Source organism: Larus michahellis, chromosome 1 (genome assembly GCF_964199755.1).
Source record: "Larus michahellis chromosome 1, bLarMic1.1, whole genome shotgun sequence".
Taxonomy (NCBI): domain Eukaryota; kingdom Metazoa; phylum Chordata; class Aves; order Charadriiformes; family Laridae; genus Larus; species Larus michahellis.
This window is the reverse complement of record NC_133896.1, coordinates 213,695,201-213,716,938: the sequence shown is the minus strand read 5'-3', so window position 1 is coordinate 213,716,938 and position 21,738 is coordinate 213,695,201. Positions and strand designations below refer to the sequence as shown.

Genomic DNA, 21,738 nt, shown 5'->3' with positions numbered 1-21,738 from the left:
CACAGGGCTGTGACATGGGCACCAGTTAATTTACATCTGCTGTAGACGTTTGTGTGTTGCCAAAAGGGAGCAGAACCACGAGGGCAGGCTGATGCAGGCTACAGCTCCGCAAGCAAACAGGGTGTACAGACTCTTCTCCTCATACGCAGATTTCCCTGCAAAAGGGTGGGGTTCAGAAACATCGGAAAGGATAAGCAAGTTACCAGTTACTAAACGTGAACATGTCTAACTAGAAGAAGCCTAAAGCGGTTTCACCAAACTGAGGTTTTCCTGCCTGAAAAACTCTTTTTGCTCACAGCTGACATTCCAGCACCAGTATTTTGGGTGTTTTAGCTTTTTATGAGGGCAACCTGACATCGGCCTGACAGTGAAGACTGGCATAACGGGCATCGCAACTGGACAAGGACAACGACCTCAACCAGGCTAGAGTGGAACACCGCAGTGGCTCGCTTATGAAAATGACCCTCTGGCCATAACACTGAAGTGGTCAGGAATTCCTCCTGCTGAGCGCTGCTATGCAGAAGGCCTGGAGGATTACTTTGCTTAGCTTTGTGATACCGCGGTGAGATGTCACTCTGGGTTCCCGTACCTGCAGAACACGCCAGGAGGCTGGGAGGAGGTTGGTGAGGGTGCGTCTCATTCTCCAGCCTGGGTCTCTGAAACTGTAGCTCCGCAGACTCTTATGCTGCTGACTGGCATCTCCACTAGCAGGATCCTGCCTAGGTGATCGTGCTTCGTGACTCTTTCAAAGAAGAAGTTCACGCGCAGTTTTGGGGCTCCCTTGGCCAAGTTGGCCCACGACGTTCCTCTGACCACTTGCCCATGAGGGTCGTGGATATGACATTGGATATTCAAGGTGCACAGGGAATGAGCGCTGTGCTCCCGCAGGGAGTGCGAGTCAGCCCACCAAGTTTCCGTGATGGCGACTACGTCATAGCTGTCCTGCTGCACAATGGTTGGACTCGATGATCTCAAATGTCGTTTCCAACCATGAAGATTCTATGATTCTATGATCTCCATGGGAGAGTTGGGATTACTGTAGCATATACTGTTGTCCTTACACAAAACTGATTCTCTGCCTCTGTCAAGGGACAAAACTGATCTGCTGACAGTCACAGGGATAGAGAAAATATTGACTTTTTTATTGGTTCAGAAGAGGGGCACCCCAGGGGGTTCCCAGCCCCACCCGTCCCACCCATTGCGGGAAATTGCTGAAGCAGACGCGGCGCAGCCGGCAGCAGCGTCTCCAGCAGTCCTTCAGGCGGTGCCAGAGCCGGGTGCAGCACTGACACAGGCACCGTCCTAGCGGGCACAGCCCTGGGGACGCCTGGTCACACTCCCTGTCCACGACCTCGCCGTGCTGCTGCCTCTCCTCCTCCAAGGTCTTGACAGTGTCCAAGAGCTCCAAGTAGAGCAACTTGTCGTCCGTGGCCTTGGCTGGGGGGCTGCTGGGTGGCGGAAGCACATTCACGGGGCTCTGCGCCCTGTCCCTCCTCCCTTCCGCATCCATGGGGGTGCTCCTGCCTGAGCCTGGGGGGCTGCTGGTGCTTGGCCCCATGGAGTTGTTCTCGCCCGGCCCCGTCTTGCTGTTTCTCTTCACTTCCGCCAGGCTCCCCCTGCCGAGCTCCACAGGGCTGCTCCTTTCCTTCTCCTTCACACTTCTGTCTCGTCCTGTGTCCTCCTCCTTCTCCATGATCCCATCCTCAGCCTTATCCGTGTTTGCATCCACCCACGGCCGCTCCGCTCCCAGGTGCTGGGGCTTCACTGTGGCCCCCAGCTGCTGCTGCGCCTCCATCCTGCCCAGGGGATGGAAGGGCTCCCCGGGGAGGTTCCGATCACAGGCCCCCGCTGCCCCTTGCCAACGGGCCTGCAGCACCTTCAGCATCTCACAGCACTGCCTGGCCATCTCCTGGGTGCACTCGAAACAGCGGAGGAGCTCCATGACCAGCTCCCCTTGGTCCGAGGCCATGGTTGGGGGGCTGCAGGGTGAAGGCTGCGTGTCCACAGGGCTCTGCGCCCTGTCCCTGCTTTCCCTGGGGACCGGCTCTTGCTTGGTCCTTGTAGGCAGTTCCTGTGGGGGCTCCTGGCAGAGGGCTGGCCCTGGCTCCTCCACCCTCCCCTTGACAGCCCTGGGGGGATGGCGGGGTCCTGAGCGGTCGAGTGCTGCCAGCTCCGCCATCGCACCAGGCTGGGGCTCCGGGAAGGAGTAGAGGGAGTTGAGGGAAGAGGAGCCTCTGTCAGTCACAGAGTCCATGGTGGCCAGCGGGGCCCGTGGGGAGCGATGCTTCCTCTTTAAGGCCTCCGCACTCGCCCTGCAGAGGAGGAGAAAGAGACCCCGCTGCACCCCGGAGCCCAGCGGGACCCGCGGGCAGCACCCCCCTTGGCTGGCGGTCAGGGCTGCCCAGCGCAGGCAGGGGCAGGGCACGGGGTGAGGGTCTGGGGCAGCATCTGGGGTCTCCCCCACACTCACCGCTTCTCCTGCTTCGAATGGGATTTCTCCACTTCTCCATACACTGCCCGAGAAGCTGCAGTGGGAGGAGACAGATTGAGCGGCCGGCAGCCCCCGGCACAGCCCCGGCTCAGGGCTGCCATGGGGTGTCGGCCGTTTGCAGGGTGCTCGGTGCTGGGGCCACTCACCGCTCTGCTTCTCTGGCCGGGCTCCTGTCTTGCTTGTCTGACGCTTCTCCTTACTCTTCTTCTTCCACCACTTCTGCAAGGTCCCCAGGAGCTGGGTGAGACGGGAGCACCTCCCAGTCCCACACCACAGCCACCCACAGCACCCCACACCACCCCATGCCATCCCTCGCCCCCCCATGCTGCAGCACAGTGTGGTGCAACAGTCACCTACCTGAAGCCGCTTGCTCTGCAGCACAGCTGAGAATACGCTGAGCCCCATCACAATCAGGAGGAGAGGGCCCAGGGGAGACACGGCGTCAGAGCGCCCCATGGCACCGACTCCGGTGTGGCTGCGGTGCTCCCAGTCACCAGCACAGAACCACGATGTAGCTCCCCAGTGTCCTCCTGGGTCCCCAGTGACGGGACCCGCAAGACTGCTGGGGGGTCAGAGGCCGAGGCTGCAGTCTGCCCAGACAATGCCAGACTGCGGTGCCCAGCACCCGCTGACGGCTCCAGCGGGGACCGCGTCCCCCTTTTATAGTGTGGCAGGGGGGCACGTCCGCCCTTTGTGAAATCATGGGGCAGTCAGAGCCCCCCTTTGTGACATCACGGGCAGTCAGAGCCCCCCTTGGTGACATGCAGCAGGGGATGAGGAAGAGCAAGACAAGGAGGGCACTTGCCCCAGGCTGACAACAGGACTATTTCATAGCACGAACATCACATTCAGTACAAATTATAAAGTTTGCTGTGTAGTTCAACTCTCCCTTGATGGCGGCGGTGCAGAGAACTCCTTGCTGCAGTGCCGGAACCCTGAGCCCTTCCCTTCTTCCCAAAGCCGCAGCGCTCGCACTGTCCCCCATTGGCTGTCCCCTGCTGGGAGTGCACGGCTTCCTGCTGATGGAAGGGGCTGGGTGTAGTCCTTGGGTATTTTATATCGTTATCGGGATTGACACTGCTTCTTTAGCGTTATTAATGTTAATTCTTTAGTTTTATCCTAGTAAATCTATTTTTATTGCAACCCTCCTGTTTCCTTGTTTTTGCCCAATTCCTCTTCCTGGGTGGGGAGGGGTCATCGGGTGAGAGAGTAGTTGTCTAAAGGACAAGAAATTGTGGTGGGTTTCTCAAACCATAACAAGAAGGGAGGGAGAAGGAGAAGGGCCCCACCCCTTCAGGGCATGGTTTGGGTGGGAAGGGACCTTAAAGGCCACCCAGTGCCACCCCCTGCCCTGGGCAGGGACACCTCCCACCAGCCCAGCTTGCTCCAAGCCCCGGCCAACCTGGCCTTGAACCCCTCCAGGGATGGGGCAGCCACAGCTTCTCTGGGCAACCTGGGCCAGGGGCTCACCGCCCTCACAGCCAAGAATTTCTGCCCGAGATCTCAGCTCAATCTCCCCTCTTGCAGTGGAAACCCCTTCCCCCTCGTCCCATGGCTCCCCTCCCTCATCCAGAGTCCCTCCACAGCTTTCCTGGAGCCCCTTGAGGTACTGGAAGGGGCTCCAAGGTCTCCTCGGAGCTTTCTCTTCCCCAGGCTGAACTTTTCATGGACTCGCAGAATTTCAGAGTTGGAAGGGACCTCTAGAGATCATCTATCCAACTCCCCTGCTAAAGCAGCATTGCCCACAGCACATTACTCACGACTGCATCCAGGCACGTCTTGAAAGTCTCCAGAGAAGGAGACTCCACAACCTCCCTGGGCAGCCTGTTCCAGTGCTCTCTCACCCTCACCGTAAAGAAGTTTTTCCTCATGTTAGATCGGAACTTCCTATGTTCCAGCTTGTGCCCGTTTCCCCTCGTCCTCTTACTGGCAACCACTGAAAAGAGTCTGGCTCCATCCTCCTTCAGCCCACCCTTCAGATAGATAGAAGGAAGAGAGAACTAGAGCAGGGCAGGTTTAGATTAGGCATTAGGAAGAAGTTCTTTACAACGAGGGTGGTGAGACACTGGCACAGTTTGCCCAGAGAGGTGGTGGAGGCCCCATCCCTGGAGACATTCAAGGCCGGGCTTCATGAGGCTCGGAGCAACCTGATCTAGTTGAAGATGTCCCTGCTTACTGCAGGGGGGTGGGACTAGATGGCATTTAAAGGTCCCTTCCAACCTTCTATGATTCTCTAAGGCCCTGGGGGCACTTGGCAGGTGATGCAGAAGGATGGGGAGCTCTGATATGCACCTCATAGAATCATAGAATCTTCATGGTTGGAAGGGACCTTTGAGATCATCGAGTCCAACCATACACACACACAAAAACCCCCTACAATCTCTGCCACTAGAGCATGCCCTGAAGTGCCAAATCTAGGCGTTTCTTAAACACCTCTAGGGATGGTGACTCAACCACCTCCCTGGGCAGGCCGTTCCAGTGCCTGACCACTCTTTCAGTGAAGTAATTCTTCCTAATATCTAATCTAAACCTCCCCTGCCGCAGCTTCAGACCCTTTCCTCTGGTCCTGTCGTTATTCACCTGGGAGAAGAGGCCAACAGCCACCTCTCTCCAACCTCCTTTCAGGGAGTTGTGGAGGGCAATGAGGTCTCCCCTCAGCCTTCTCTTCTCCAAGCTAAACATGCCTAGCTCCCTCAGCCTCTCCTCATATGACCTGGTCTCCAGACCCCTCACCAGCCTGGTAGCTCTCCTCTGGACACACTCCAGCACTTCAAGGTCCCTCTTGTACAGAGGGGCCCAGAACTGAACACAGTACTCCAGGCGAGGCCTCAACAGTGCCGAGTACAGAGGTACCATCACTTCCCTACTCCTGCTGGCCACGCTATTCCTCATACAAGCCAGAATGCTGTTGGCCTTCTTGGCCACCTGGGCACGCTGCTGGCTCATGTTAAGCTGGCCGGCCACCAGCACCCCCACGTCCTTTTCTGCGGGGCAGCTTTCCAACCACTCTTCCCCAAGCCCCTGGCGTTGCTTGGGGTTGTTGTGACCAAAATGCAGGACCCGGCCCTTGGCCTTATTAAACCTCATCCAATTGGCCTTGGCCCATCCCTCCAGCCTGTCCAGGGCCCTCTGTAGAGCCTTCCTTCCCTCAAGCAGATCAACACTCCCACCTAGCTTGGTGTCGTCTGCAAACTTACAGAGGGTGCACTCAATCCCCTCATCCAGACCATTGATAAAGGTTTTAAACAAAACTGGCCCCAAACCTGAGCCCTGAGGGACACCACTGGTGACCAGCCGCCAAGAAGATTTCACCCTGTTCATCACAACTCTCTGGGCACGGCCATCCAGCCCGTTTTTTACCCAGCAAAGAGTACACTTGTCTATGCCGCGATTCGCCAGCTTCTCCAGGAGAACGCTCTGGGGAATGGTGTCAAAGGCCTTACCAAAGTCCAGAGAGACAATGTCCACAGCCTTCCCCGCATCCAGAAGGCGGCTCACATGGTCATGGTGATCTGACTGTGGGTGAGACAAGCCAATGAATCCATTTGTGTGATGTTAATTGCTATATAGCCCTGCCACTCTGTGTCATCATTATTAGAATTGCTAGATGCCATACCAATGGGACTCCAGTAAGAATCACCCAAAACAATGGCAGATGGACTTTGATGAACGTGAGTAAAGCGCAGCGGTGATGGGATCACACCTGACCTCAGCAACTGGCGCCCAGCAACTTCCTCAAGATTGACATCTTCAACCTGCGGAACCTGGGCAGGGTCCGCACCAGCTACACCAGCGGCGAGCTCTGGATACAGCATGCAGGAGTCCAGCACCACACACCATCTCCCCTGCCCTGGGAGACTGCTCTGACAGAGGGAGCCCAAAGCCATGGGTTAAATGAACTCACCCTCAACGGACATTGTCGAGGGATGGCCCAGAGACTAAGGGTCGGTCTCTTCTCTCAAGGAACAGGCGACAGGACAAGAGGAAACGGCCTCAAGTTGCCCCAGGGGAGGTTTAGGATGGATATTAGGAAAAATGTTTTCACCAACAGGGTTGTCATTGGAAGAGGCTGCCCAGGGCAGTGGTGGAGTCACCGTCCCTGGAGGGATTTACAAGCCGGGCAGACGTGGTGCTGAGGGACGTGGGTTAGCGGTGGTTTTTGTCAGTGTTGGGTTGATGTGTGTATATATCAAAGACAGGGAAAAGCGGTGGTAATTCATTGGAAAGTGTAAGATCTGGGCATGACGTTGAAGGTATAGAACAAAGGGTGGATAACACCCGGTTCTGCCAGCAATAGGGTCAGTTTTCCCAAGGAGCTGTCACGGGACAGAGGTACTTCCCGGGTCCGGTCGGTGAGCAGCGGTACATTCATGGTGTTTTGTACATTCCTCTAACAGCGTTATTGTTGTGGTTTTCCGCTTTCCTTCGCTGTTCTGTTAAACTGCCTTGATCTCAACCCACGAGTTTTGCCTTTTTCTTCCCATTCTACCCCTCTCCCGTGGCGGGGGGGAAGCGAGCGAGCTGCCACCTGGTTCTTTGTTGCTGGCTGAAGTTAAACCAGGACATCACCCCACGTCTCAGTTTCCCTCTTTGTAAAATGGAAACAGCGCGCTGGGCTTCATTGGTAAGGTGTTTGAAGCTCTACAATGAGAGGTGCTGAAGAAAGAGGGGGCCTTATTTTTCCTAGAGATGCCCGTAAGGGTGGAAAAGGGCTCGCTGCTTCCTTTGGTTCTGGCGAGGAAAAACAAAGCAAGGGCAAGAAGAAATGATGCTGGAGATGTAGGAGGCCCGTTCCCAAGTCCAACATTTTAACGCGTGGAGCGCAACCTTGTCCCTTGCCTCTGTCTTGCTGTAAAGGTCTGTCTCGTTCAGAGGCACTGCTGTCGAGATTCAAATCCCTTCCTAGAGCCCTCCAAAGGATGCATTCATTGCGTGCAGATGGCACCGGGTGTTCTTCTCCCTTCCTCTGGTTTATGCCATTGGGTAGACGACAGCAAAATGATTAATCTCTGAGTCAATCAGGTATTTGAACCTCCTCTAACTAGCGTGCAAGAGCTGAGCAAGGCGTTCGACACGGTCTCCCACAGCATCCTCACAGGGAAGCTTAGGAGGTGTGGGTTACATGAATGGACATAGATATGGTGGACAGATAACTGGTTAAAAGACAGAGCTCAGAGGGTCGTGATTAGGGGCAAAGAGTCTCGTTGGAGGTCAGTGACGAGTGGTGTTCCCCAGGGGTCAGTACTGGGTCCAGTCCTCTTCAATATATTCATCAACGACCTGGACGAAGGGATAGAGTGCACCCTCAGCAAGTTTGCTGATGACACAAAGCTGGGGGGGCGGGTGGCTGACACACCAGAAGGCTGTGCCGCCATACAGAGAGACCCGGACAGGTTGGAGAGTTGGGCAGAGAGGAACCTTATGAAATTCAATAAGGGCAAGCGTAGGGTGCGGCACCTGGGGAGGAATAACCCCCTGCACCAGTCCAGGTTGGGGGCTGACCTGCTGGAGAGCAACTCTGTGGAAAGAGACCTGGGAGTCCTGGTGGGCAACAGGATGACCATGAGCCAGCAATGTGCCCTTGTGGCCAAGAAGGCCAATGGCCTCCTGGGGGGGCATCAAGAAGAGTGTGGCCAGCAGGTGGAGGGAGGTCATCCTCACCCTCTGCTCGGCCCTGGGGAGGCTGCGTCTGGAACACTGGGTCCAGTTCTGGGCTCCCCAGTTCCAGAAGGACAGGGAACTGCTGGAGAGGGGACAGCAAAGGGCTACCAGGGTGATGAGGGGACTGGAACAGCTCTCTGATGAAGAAAGGCTGAGGGACTTGAGTCTCTTTGGTCTCTCAGATACACGGAGCACGCTCAGCCCGTTAAATTTCATGACAACAAGAAGCCTCTGTGACTAATGAGGAACCCAGAGAAGCCAAATGCCTTGGCTTGGAGTAAAATCTTGAGGTGTTACTGTTTTCACTCCAAACTGACGGAAAACACCATCTCCTGCTGAAGAATCCCTGGGGAGAGCCAGGTTCCTTTTACCCCCAGAAGCGAGGCACCCCTGGGAGCTGCACACATCGGGGAGGATCCACTGAATTCAGCATCTGGCATGCAAAGCAGCATGACAGCATGGTGTACACCAGCCACAGTCGTGGTCTGGCCCAGTTCAACACAGCATCCCTAAAGAGTGAGATGTGCTTCCATCTTTTTGCAGTTTAGTGGGATTCAACCCCCCGGCCTCGACTTAAGCGTAGACGTAAGTGCCGGGGCTGGCAGGTGACTCAGAATCCCCAGCTTGGACTAGAGGAGACAGAGGGACCCCCAGCCTAGGAAGGACTCGTGGAACTGCTGGGGCTTGTTGTTCAGCCTCTGCAGCATTCTGTACCTGGCTGAGGAGGTCGGAAAGCCCCGTTTCTGCGAGTGGTTCTCAGGCTCGTTACAATGCTAAAACGTAACCTAGGGAAGGTAGTTATGTTAGCATTTCCGTAAGCGCCCTTTCTCTGGGCCTGGGGACCTCACCTTTCTCTGGCTATTGGAGAGAGGAAGGGAATGGGAGTTTTGAAGCACAAAGTCTTACCTTTAGAGTAGCCAAACTGCATTTCCTTTCTGCAGGGTTTTGGAGCAGCCTCTCCACGGGGGTGACACTTAGAAAGGCCCACACTTCCAGAAAGAACAGCCTGTGGCATGACAAGGTGAGCTGTAGCAGCTCATCGTCCAGCAGCTCACGGTCATTGTTCCACTGAAGTGTTAATTCCTTCCAAAAAGAACAAAAGTTGTTAGTGCTACTCAACAGAACTGGTGAGCGCAGTAACTAGAATTCAATAAACAAGTTTCCCAATACTACCAACAGAAGGGACTGGCAGCAGATCAATTTTGTCCCTTGACAGGAGCAGAGAATCAGTTTTGGGAAACGACAACGGTAGATGCTACGGTAATCCCAACTCTCCCGTGGAGATGGGGGGCCTTGTGCATTGCACCCCACCCTAAGAGATAGACAACTTGTGTTACCGTTAGAAGATGCTGCACCCTCAGCTCATGCCATGATCTTATTTGACATATTGGAAATTATCCCAGGTACGAGAGTAGATCCAAAGACAATTTCTAGAAAGCTTTGCAGATCCCGGCTGTTCATTGGAAGCTCTGCAGCGCAACAGAACCTAAAGAGCGCTGTCAGCAACCATCAGGCCGTGTGCTTCCCTCAGGCGTGCAAAGACCTGATGCTCATTGACGCGGGTCAAGGCTGTCGCACACCTTTGGTGGCACATCCTGCGTGACACCACAGGGCTGTGACATGGGCACCAGTTAATTTACATCTGCTGTAGACGTTTGTGTGTTGCCAAAAGGGAGCAGAACCACGAGGGCAGGCTGATGCAGGCTACAGCTCCGCAAGCAAACAGGGTGTACAGACTCTTCTCCTCATACGCAGATTTCCCTGCAAAAGGGTGGGGTTCAGAAACATCGGAAAGGATAAGCAAGTTACCAGTTACTAAACGTGAACATGTCTAACTAGAAGAAGCCTAAAGCGGTTTCACCAAACTGAGGTTTTCCTGCCTGAAAAACTCTTTTTGCTCACAGCTGACATTCCAGCACCAGTATTTTGGGTGTTTTAGCTTTTTATGAGGGCAACCTGACATCGGCCTGACAGTGAAGACTGGCATAACGGGCATCGCAACTGGACAAGGACAACGACCTCAACCAGGCTAGAGTGGAACACCGCAGTGGCTCGCTTATGAAAATGACCCTCTGGCCATAACACTGAAGTGGTCAGGAATTCCTCCTGCTGAGCGCTGCTATGCAGAAGGCCTGGAGGATCACTTTGCTTAGCTTTGTGATACCGCGGTGAGATGTCACTCTGGGTTCCCGTACCTGCAGAACACGCCAGGAGGCTGGGAGGAGGTTGGTGAGGGTGCGTCTCATTCTCCAGCCTGGGTCTCTGAAACTGTAGCTCCGCAGACTCTTATGCTGCTGACTGGCATCTCCGCTAGCAGGATCCTGCCTAGGTGATCGTGCTTCGTGACTCTTTCAAAGAAGAAGTTCACGCGCAGTTTTGGGGCTCCCTTGGCCAAGTTGGCCCACGACGTTCCTCTGACCACTTGCCCATGAGGGTCGTGGATATGACATTGGATATTCAAGGTGCACAGGGAATGAGCGCTCTGCTCCCGCAGGGTGTTCAGCAGCTCGTCAGAGATGCAGTTGTAATTGAAAGTCAGGATGACCAGGCTGTGGAACTTGGCCATAGTTTGGTGGAACAAGGCGCTGCTGAAGACAGGAAGGTGGAGGCTGCAGAAATTCTCGACACCGATTTCAGACAGAGAGCTTTAATTTGTCAAGCAGCTGAGAGAATGCAGAAGCTCACAGCCTTCTTCCAAGGTTACTCTGGCTCCTTTCAAGTTGAGAGAATCAAGCTGTTTGCTCATTCTTTTCAGGAAGGTAGAGAAGTTCTTGAGAAACTGAGCTCTCGTCACATTTTCCTGGATCAAGGGGTCTAATCCCAGGTACCCAATGCTCAGGAACACTAGGCGACTGTTACACTCGCCCAGGCGTGAAAGAAGATCTCTCATAGTCCCGTGACATTTTGGGGTAAAGCCAGTATTGCAAGGATTCCATAACTTGATCTCAAGTCGCTCCAGCTACTTGCCAACTTTCCTGAGGCACCACAGCACACTCTGCAACTCCAGTGTGTCCTCCCTTCAGGGCTGGCCGTAGAAGGTGCTGGTTCTGCTTTTCCAGAGGGATCCCGAGTGCATGGCCCAATTCCATTTTTTACTGACCAAGGCAGCATTAGATCTGTCCCTGTCGTCTGACCGATGGAAGACACGTCTCAGACAGACATCAGGTAGGTGAGTCCAGGGGCTCTGCTCAGCTTCGCTGTCGTCTTCCATTGAGAAGACAGTTTTTCACTTCTCTTCTGGGTGTTGAGCCAAACCTAGATGAAGAAAGGTGTGGGTAGATTTCTTGCCATTCCCAACAGCATAGGCTTCCAAGCAAACGCATGAAAGTTTGCTTCTTCAATGGCCTGGGGGGCACAGGGAGTTGGGAGGGGACAGAGCCAGGACAGCTGACCCCGACTGAGCAAAGGGACATTCCGTGCCATTTGACGTCACGCTCAGTATATAAAGCTGGGGAAAGAAGAAGGAAGGGGTGATGTTCAGAGTGATGGCGTTTGTCTTCCCAAGTCACCCTCACGCTGCCGGAGCCCGGCTTTCCTGGAGATGGCTGAACCCCCGCCTGCAATGGGAAGCAGCCAACGGGTTCCTTGTTTGGCTTTGCTTGTGCGCGCGGCTTTTGCTTTGCTCATTAAACTGCCTTTCTCTCACGCCCCGACTTTCCTCCCTTTCCCACTTCCCATTGTAAGAAAGGCAGGTCTTGCTTTTGCAGAGGAGAAAAGCCGTTTCCATCAGAGGTGACACGATAAGGGAATGACTGAGACAAAGGGGCTCCAGCAAAGGCTTGTAGAACATCTCTTATCACACAGACAAAAGGACAGACTGATTCCTACTGGATTAGTGTCTAGAAGGGTGGTCAAACATTTAACCAGGGCTAATGACATTTTTTTACCAAAAAGGAAAGAAATCAGCCAGTCAGATAATCCCTTTAGGTGTAGCATAAAGAGAAGTAAACAGCGGCAGGACATGCGGGAAGAATGTTAGGCGCCTCGCACAGACCGTGAACCCTGGAGTACCCAACCAATGGGAAACAGGGGAGGGAAAAATTCGGCCGGGATTAGGAAATAAAAAGGTGTGGTGTTTCAAGAACGGAAAGTGTGCCTACTTGCTAGGTCACCCGCTCTTGCAAGAGCGTGAACAAAAATGTGCTTCCCAGAGGATTCTGCCTGAGCCTATTTCATTCGGACTGGAACTTATTTCTCCCACCATTCTGTGTGTCCAGAGAAGGGCAAGGGAGCTGCTGAGGGCTCTGGAGCACAGGCCACGGCGCCGGGCCCTCAGCCGCCCCACAGCCGGGCGCAGCCCCGCCAAAGGCCCCGGCCCCGGCACCGGCCCGGCCCGGCCCACAGCGGCGGCCGATGGCGGCGCTCGGGGGTTCCCTCACAGGACGCGGCGGTGTTCCCCCCGCTCCGATTATTAACCGCTCCTAATTTTTCAGACAGGCAGAGATGATCTGTTACCGAGCATCCCAAGGGAGATCAAGAGAGACTTCTGGGCCTTGGGATGACTAGTTAAGGGCTCAGGAGCGCAAGTCGTGCTCTCCTCTGTCGTTGCAGGCACAGGGAAGGATGAGGAAAGCAACAGGAAGAGCCCGCAGATCAATACCTGGCTGCGAGCCTGGTGTCAGCGGCAGGACTTTGGGGTTTTTGATCACAGCATGGTTTACAGGACAGCAGGCCTGTTGGAGACAGACGGGATACACCTGCCTCAAAAGGGGAAAAGGATCCTTGCACAGGAGTTGGCAGGGCTCATCAAAGGGGCTTTCAAGTAGATTTGAAGGGGGAAAGGGATGAATGCAGCAGCAGAGACGCAAGGGTCGTTGGTGGGCTAGAAACTATGGCTGCTCCTGGGAACGGTCAGGTAGGAGTGAAGCCTTCTTCCAGCAAAATGTGTCAGGACCAGTAGGCCAGCTGAAGTGCTTCCACACTCATGCCTGCAGCATGGGCAAGAAAGAGGAGGAGCTGGAAGCCATTGTGCAGCAGGACAGCTATGATGTAGCCGCTGTCACGGAAAGGTGGTGGGCTGACTCGCACGACTGGAGTGCTGCATTAGATGGCTACAAACCCTTCAGAAGGGACAGGCAAGGAAGGAGAGGAGGTGGGGTGGCCCTGTATGTTGGGGAGTGTTGTGAACATCGAGAACTTAATGATGGTAAACACTGGGGTTGAGTGTTTCTGGGTAAGAATGAGGGGGAGGGCCAACAAGGCTGATATGACGGTCTGTTATAGACTGCCCAACCAGGACGGAGGGGCAGGCGAAATATTCTGTAAGCAGGTGGGAGAAATCTCACGATCGCTGGCCCTTGTCCTGGTGGGAGACTTCAACCTACCAGATATCAGCTGGGAACACCATAGAGCTGAGAGGGAAGAGTCTTGGAGGTTTCTGGGGTGTGTGGGGATAAATTCCTGCCACAGCTGGTGGGGGAACGCACTAGGGAAGGAGCCCTGCTGGACGTGCTGTGTGTGAACAGAGAAGGACTTGTGGGGGATGTGATGTTGGAGGCCGTCTTGGGCACAGTGACCATGAAATGACAGAGTTTTTGATTCTTAGGGAAGCAAGGAAGGGCGTCAGCAGAACTGCCACCATGGACTTCTGAAGGGCGGACTTTGGTCTTTTCGGGAGCCTGCTGGAGAGAGTCTTCCTCTAGGTTTGCTCAACACCAGAAGAGAAGTGAAAAACTGTCTTCTCAATGGAAGACGACAACGAAGCTGAGCAGAATCGCTGGGCTCACCTACCTGATGTCTGTCTGAGACGTGTCTTCCATCGGTCAGAGGACAGGGACAGATGTAACGCTGCCTTGGTCTGTAAAAAATGGAATTGGGCCCTGCACTCGGGATCCCTCCCTCCTTCATGAAAGATGAACTAGAATTTGGACTACTGGAGGAAACCCCGTCTTACCAAGAAAATACTCAATGGCTTTGGCTAGGCGGTTTTGTGACAAAACACATGGACGGGTGACAATTTTTAATCCGATTGAGAAAATGTGGACAGCCCCCGGAAGACATATGGCAGTAAAGGGGATTGTGAGTTCTTGGCCCACATGTTGGAAGTTTTCCGGTGCAAAACCCAAGCAGGAGGCTGGAGGTCAACAATGGTCATACTTCCCATTCCAAAGGCTGCAGATGGGTTATGCTGACGTGCCTCCTGTGGGAGGCGTTAAGCACCCGCTGGTAATCATGGAACAACCCTCAGGAGGAGTAGAAGCTTTTCCTACCAGGAAAGCTGATCCCCCAGGAATGGTCAAAGCACTTTTGTGGGAAATCATTCCCAGATACTGACTGAAATGAAACCAGAGGTTCAGACAGGGGTTCTCATTTTTCAGCAGGAATACTAAATAATATCTATAAAAGTTCAGCCGGGAGAAGAGAAGGCTGCGGGGAGACCTTGGAGCCCCTTCCAGTCCCTCAAGGGTCTCCAGGAAAGCTGGGGAGGGACTCTGGATGAGGGAGGGAAGCCATGGGACGAGGGGGAAGGGGTTTCCACTGCAAGAGGGGAGATTGAGCTGAGATCTCGGGCAGAAATTCTTGGCTGTGAGGGCAGTGAGCCCCTGGCCCAGGTTGCCCAGAGAAGCTGTGGCTGCCCCATCCCTGGAGGGGTTCAAGGCCAGGTTGGCCGGGGCTTGGAGCAAGCTGGGCTGGTGGGAGGTGTCCCTGCCCAGGGCAGGGGGTGGCACTGGGTGGCCTTTAAGGTCCCTTCCCACCCAAACCATTCCCTGTAGCGGTGGGGCCCTTCTCCTTTTCTCCTTCTCCTTCTCCCTCCCTTCTTGTTATGGTTTGAGAAACCCACCACAATTTCTTGTCCTTTAGACAACTACTCTCTCACCCGATGACCCCTCCTCACCGGGGAAGAGGAATTGGGGAAAAAGAAGGAAACATGAGGGTTGCAATAGAAATAAATTTACTAGCATAAATCTAAAGAATTTACACTAATAATGCTAAAGAAGCAGTGTCAATCCCGATAACGATATAAAATACCCAAGGACTACACCCAGCCCCTTCCATCAGCAGGAAGCCGTGCACTCCCAGCAGGGGACAGCCAATGGGGGACAGTGCGAGCGCTGCGGCTTTGGGAGGAAGGGAAGGGCTCAGGGTTCCGGCACCGCAGCACGGAGTTCTCTGCACCGCCGCCATCAAGGGAGAGTTGAACTACACAGCAAACTTTATAATTTGTACTGAATGTGATGTTCGTGCTATGAAATAGTCCTGTTGTCAGCCTGGGGCAAGTGCCCTCCTTGTCTTGCTCTTCCTCATCCCCTGCTGCATGTCACCAAGGGGGGCTCTGACTGCCTGTGATGTCACAAAGGGGGGACGTGCCCCCCTGCCACACTATAAAAGGGGGACGCGGTCCCCGCTGGAGCCATCAGCGGATGCTGGGCACCGCAGTCTGGCATTGTCTGGGCAGACTGCAGCCTCGGCCTCTGACCCCCCAGCAGTCTTGCGGGTCCCGTCACTGGGGACCCAGGAGGACACTGGGGAGCTACATCGCGGTTCTGTGCTGGTGACTGGGAGCACCGCAGCCACACCGGAGTCGGTGCCATGGGGCGCTCTGACGCCGTGTCTCCCCTGGGCCCTCTCCTCCTGATTGTGATGGGACTCAGCGTGTTCTCAGCTGTGCTGCAGAGCAAGCGGCTTCAGGTAGGTGACTGTTGCACCACACTGTGCTGCGGCATGGGGTGGCGAGGGATGGTATGGGGTGGTGTGGGGTGGTGTGGGGGGCTGTGGTGTGGGACTGGGAGGTGCTCCCGTCTCACCCAGCTCCTGGGGACCTTGCAGAAGTGGTGGAAGAAGAAGAGTAAGGAGAAGCGTCAGACAAGCAAGACAGGAGCCCGGCCAGAGAAGCAGAGCGGTGAGTGGCCCCAGCATGGAGCACCCTGCAAACGGCCGACACCCCACGGCAGCCCTGAGCCGGGGCTGTGCCGGGGGCTGCCGGCCGCTCAATCTGTCTCCTCCCACTGCAGCTTCTCGGGCAGTGTATGGAGAAGTGGAGAAATCCCATTCGAAGCAGGAGAAGCGGTGAGTGTGGGGGAGACCCCAGATGCTGCCCCAGACCCTCACCCCGTGCCCTGCCCCTGCCTGCGCTGGGCAGCCCTGACCGCCAGCCAAGGGGGGTGCTGCCCGCGGGTCCCGCTGGGGTCTGGGGTGCAGCGGGGTCTCTTTCTCCTCCTCTGCAGGGCGAGTGCGGAGGCCTTAAAGAGGAAGCATCGTTCCCCACGAGCCCCGCTGGCCACCATGGACTCTGTGACTGACAGAGGCTCCTCTTCCCTCAACTCCCTCTACTCCTTCCCGGAGCCCTGGCCTGGTGCGATGGCGGAGCTGGCAGCACTCGACCGCTCAGGACCCCGCCATCCCCCCAGGGCTGTCAAGGGGAGGGTGCAGGAGCCAGGGCCAGCCCTCTGCCAGGAGCCCCCACAGGAACTGCCAACAAGGACCAAGCAAGAGCCGGTCCCCAGGGAAAGCAGGGACAGGGCGCAGAGCCCTGTGGACACGCAGCCTTCACCCTGCAGCCCCCCAGCCATGGCCTCGGACCAAGGGGAGCTGGTCATGGAGCTCCTCCGCTGTTTCGAGTGCACCCAGGAGATGGCCAGGCAGTGCTGTGAGATGCTGAAGGTGCTGCAGGCCCGTTGGCAAGGGGCAGCGGGGGCCTGTGATCGGAACCTCCCCGGGGAGCCCTTCCATCCCCTGGGCAGGATGGAGGCGCAGCAGCAGCTGGGGGCCACAGTGAAGCCCCAGCACCTGGGAGCGGAGCGGCCGTGGGTGGATGCAAACACGGATAAGGCTGAGGATGGGATCATGGAGAAGGAGGAGGACACAGGACGAGACAGAAGTGTGAAGGAGAAGGAAAGGAGCAGCCCTGTGGAGCTCGGCAGGGGGAGCCTGGTGGAAGTGAAGAGAAACAGCAAGACGGGGCCGGGCGAGAACAACTCCATGGGGCCAAGCACCAGCAGCCCCCCAGGCTCAGGCAGGAGCACCCCCACGGATGCGGAAGGGAGGAGGGACAGGGCGCAGAGCCCCATGACTGTGCTTCCGCCACCCAGCAGCCCCCCAGCCAAGGCCACGGACGACAAGTTGCTCTACTTGGAGCTCTTGGACACTGTCATGACCTTGGAGGAGGAGAGGCAGCAGCACGGCGAGGTCGTGGACAGGGAGTGTGACCAGGCGTCCCCAGGGCTGTGCCTGCTAGGACGGTGCCTGTGTCAGTGCTGCACCCGGCTCTGGCACCGCCTGAAGGACTGCTGGAGACGCTGCTGCCGGCCGCGCCGCGTCTGCTTCAGCAATTTCCCGCAATGGGTGGGAAGTGTGGGGCCGGGAACCCCCTAGAGTGCCCCTCTTCTGAACCAATAAAAAAGTCAATATTTTCTCTATCCCTGTGACTGTCAGCAGATCAGTTTTGTCCCTTGACAGAGGCAGAGAATCAGTTTTGTGTAAGGACAACAGTATATGCTCCAGTAATCCCAACTCTCCCATGGAGATCATAGAATCATAGAATCTTCATGGTTGGAAACGACATTTGAGATCATCGAGTCCAACCATTGTGCAGCAGGACAGCTATGACGTAGTCGCCATCACGGAAACTTGGTGGGCTGACTCGCACTCCCTGCGGGAGCACAGCACTCATTCCCTGTGCACCTTGAATATCCAATGTCATATCCACGACCCTCATGGGCAAGTGGTCAGAGGAACGTCGTGGGCCAACTTGGCCAAGGGAGCCCCAAAACTGCGCGTGAACTTCTTCTTTGAAAGAGTCACGAAGCACGATCACCTAGGCAGGATCCTGCTAGCGGAGATGCCAGTCAGCAGCATAAGAGTCTGCGGAGCTACAGTTTCAGAGACCCAGGCTGGAGAATGAGACGCACCCTCACCAACCTCCTCCCAGCCTCCTGGCGTGTTCTGCAGGTACGGGAACCCAGAGTGACATCTCACCGCGGTATCACAAAGCTAAGCAAAGTGATCCTCCAGGCCTTCTGCATAGCAGCGCTCAGCAGGAGGAATTCCCGACCACTTCAGTGTTATGGCCAGAGGGTCATTTTCATAAGCGAGCCACTGCGGTGTTCCACTCTAGCCTGGTTGAGGTCGTTGTCCTTGTCCAGTTGCGATGCCCGTTATGCCAGTCTTCACTGTCAGGCCGATGTCAGGTTGCCCTCATAAAAAGCTAAAACACCCAAAATACTGGTGCTGGGATGTCAGCTGTGAGCAAAAAGAGTTTTTCAGGCAGGAAAACCTCAGTTTGGTGAAACCGCTTTAGGCTTCTTCTAGTTAGACATGTTCACGTTTAGTAACTGGTAACTTGCTTATCCTTTCCGATGTTTCTGAACCCCACCCTTTTGCAGGGAAATCTGCGTATGAGGAGAAGAGTCTGTACACCCTGTTTGCTTGCGGAGCTGTAGCCTGCGTCAGCCTGCCCTCGTGGTTCTGCTCCCTTTTGGCAATACACAAACGTCTACAGCAGATGTAAATTAACTGGTGCCCATGTCACAGCCCTGTGGTGTCACGCAGGATGTGCCACCAAAGGTGTGCGACAGCCTTGACCCGCGTCAATGAGCATCAGGTCTTTGCACGCCTGAGGGAAGCACACGGCCTGATGGTTGCTGACAGCGCTCTTTAGGTTCTGTTGCGCTGCAGAGCTTCCAAGGAACAGCCGGGATCTGCAAAGCTTTCTAGAAATTGTCTTTGGATCTACTCTCGTACCTGGGATAATTTCCAATATGTCAAATAAGATCATGGCATGAGCTGAGGGTGCAGCATCTTCTAACGGTAACAGAAGTTGTCTATCTCTCAGGGTGGGGTGCAATGCACAAGGGCCCCCCCAGGCGCCCGTACAGAACAGATATGGGCCTCTGGAGATAGATGATGAGGGAACTAAGGATACTGACAAAGCCCCATCCAGGGAGTTGCCAAAGCAGCCAGCTCCACGCATTAAGACTGCTTCTGTGAAGAGCAGGAGGAGGGCAATAGTCACAGGGGGGTCCATTCTGAGGGGAACTGAGGGTCCCATGTGCAGGCCGGACCCTTCCCACAGGGAGCTCTGCTGCCTCCCTGGGGCCCGTGTTAAGGATACAGCCAGGAAGCTTCCTGGCCTGATACGGCCCTCAGATTATGACCCTCTTTTGATCTTACAGGCAGACAGTGAGGAGCTGGAGAGTAGAAGTCTGAGGGCAATGAAGAAAGATTTCAGGGCCTCGGGACGGCTTGTCAAGGGTTCGGGAGCACAAATTGTGTTCTCCTCTGCCCTTCCAGTTTTGGGGACTGATGAATGGGTGAACAAGAAAATCGGACAGATCAACACCTGGCCCCAAAACTGGTGCTACGAGCAGGGCTTTGGGTTCAGCGATCATAGTTTGATCTGCAGGACACCGGGCCTACTCGCTAAGAATGGGAAAAGCCTATCCCAAAAGGGGAAAAGGGGACTAGGCCGAGAGTTAGCAAGGCTTATGGACAGGGCTTTAAACTAGAATCGAAGGGGGAAGGGGATAAAACCAGGCCCGCTAGTAATGAGCCTAGGGATAAAGGACCAAGGATGGGGACGCAATCGGTAGCCCAGCTCAAGTGCATCTACACGAGTGCACGTAGCATGGGCAACAAACGGGATGAGCTGGAAGCCGTTGTGCGGCAGGAAAGCTATGATGTAGCTGCCATCACGGAAACGTGGTGGGATGACTGTCATAACTGGAATGCTGCGATGGATGGCTATAAGCTCTTCAGAAGGGATAGGCAAGGAAGGAGAGGCGGGGGTGTGGCTCTGTACGTCAGGGAGTGTTTTGATTGTATAGAGCTAGATTCCAGTGATGATAAAGTCGAGTGTTTATAGGTAAGGTTGAAGGGGAAGGGAAATAAGGGAGATGTTGTGCTGGGAGTATGCTATAGACCACCCGACCAGGATGAGGACACAGATGAAGTATTCTATAAGCGGCTGGCTGAAGCCTCGCAATCGCCAGCCCTTGTTCCGGTTGGGGACTTCAACCTGCCGGGTATCTGCTGGAAATATAACACAGCAGAGAGCAGGCAGGCTAGGAGGTTCCTCGAGTGCGTGGAAGATAACTTCCTGACACAACTGGTACGTGAGCCTACCAGGGGAAGTGCCTTGCTAGACCTACTGTTGATAAACAGAGAAGGACTAGTGGGAGATGTGGTGGTCGGAGGTCGTCTTGGGTTTAGTGATCATGAAATGGTCAAGTTTTCAATTCGTAGCGATGAAGGAAGGGGCTTAGCAAAACCTCCACCTTGGACTTCTGGAGGGTGGACTTTGGCTTGTTCAGGACGCTGGTTGAGAGAGTCCCTTGGGAGACAGTCCTGAAGGGCAAAGGGGTCCAGGAAGGCTGGACGCTCTTCAAGAAGGAGATCTTAAAGGCCCAGGAGCAGGCTGTCCCCAAGTGTTGCAAGTCTAAAGGGCAGGGAAAATGGCCAGTCTGGATGAATAAGGAACTTCTGGTGGGACTTAGGAATGAAAGGAGGGTTTACCACCTCTGGAAGAAGGGACAGGCAACTCAGGAGGAGTACAGAGATCTCGTTAGGTTCTACAGAGAGAAAATTAGGAAGGCAAAAGCCCAGCTGGAGCTCAACTTGGCCACTAACATTAAGGACAACAAAAAAAGCTTTTATAAATACATCAACAAAAAGAAAGCCAGGGAGAATCACCATCCCTTACTGGATGCAGGGGGGAAAGTTGCAACCAAGGACGAGGAGAAGGCTGAGATACTTAATGCCTTCTTTGCCTCCGCCTTCAATAGTCACACCAGCTATCCCCAGAGTGTTCGGCCTCCTGAGCTGGAAGGTAAGGATGGAGAGCAGAACAACCCACCCATAATCCAGGAGGAAGGAGTCGATGATCTGCTTCTGCACCGAGACGTACATAAGTCTAGGGGGCCGGATGGGATTCACCCAAGAGTACTCAGGGAGCTGGCGGGAGAGCTCACCAAGCCTCTCTCCATCATTTATCAACAATCCTGGTCAACAGGGCAGGTACCAGATGACTGGAGGGTGGCTAATGTGACACCCATCTACAAGAAGGGTCGGAAGGAGGATCCGGGGAACTAGAGGCCTGTGAGCCTGACCTCGGTACCAGTGAAGATCATGGAGAGGATCATCTTGAGTGAGCTCTCACGGCAAGTGCAGGGCAGCCACGGAATCAGGGCCAGCCAGCATGGCTTTAGGAAAGGGAGGTCCTGCTTAACCAACCTGATCTCTTTCTATGACCATGTGAGCCGCCTGCTGGATGCGGGGAAGGCTGTGGACGTTGTCTCTCTGGACTTTGGTAACGCCTTTGACACCGTCCCCCACAGCATTCTCCTGGAGAAGCTGGCGAATCGTGGCATAGACAAGTGTACTCTTTGCTGGGTTAAAAACTGGCTGGATGGCCGTGCCCAGAGATTTGTGGTTAGTGGGGTGAAATCCTCTTGGCGGCCGGTCACCAGTGGTGTCCCTCAGGGCTCAGTTTTGGGGCCAGTTTTGTTTAAAACCTTTATCAATGGTCTGGATGAGGGGACTGAGTGCACCCTCTGTAAGTTTGCAGACGACACCGAGCTAGGTGGGAGTGTTGATCTGCTTGAGGGAAGGAAGGCTCTACAGAGGGCCCTGGACAGGCTGGAGGGATGGGC

The 21,738-nt window shown here is 55.0% G+C and overlaps 1 pseudogene; it reads right to left on the bottom strand.

The window, feature by feature from the left end:
- Positions 1-7,462: 7,462 nt before the first annotated feature.
- Positions 7,463-11,363, bottom strand: LOC141737645 (F-box only protein 39-like; annotated as a pseudogene).
- Between the last annotated feature and the right edge of the window lie 10,375 nt (positions 11,364-21,738).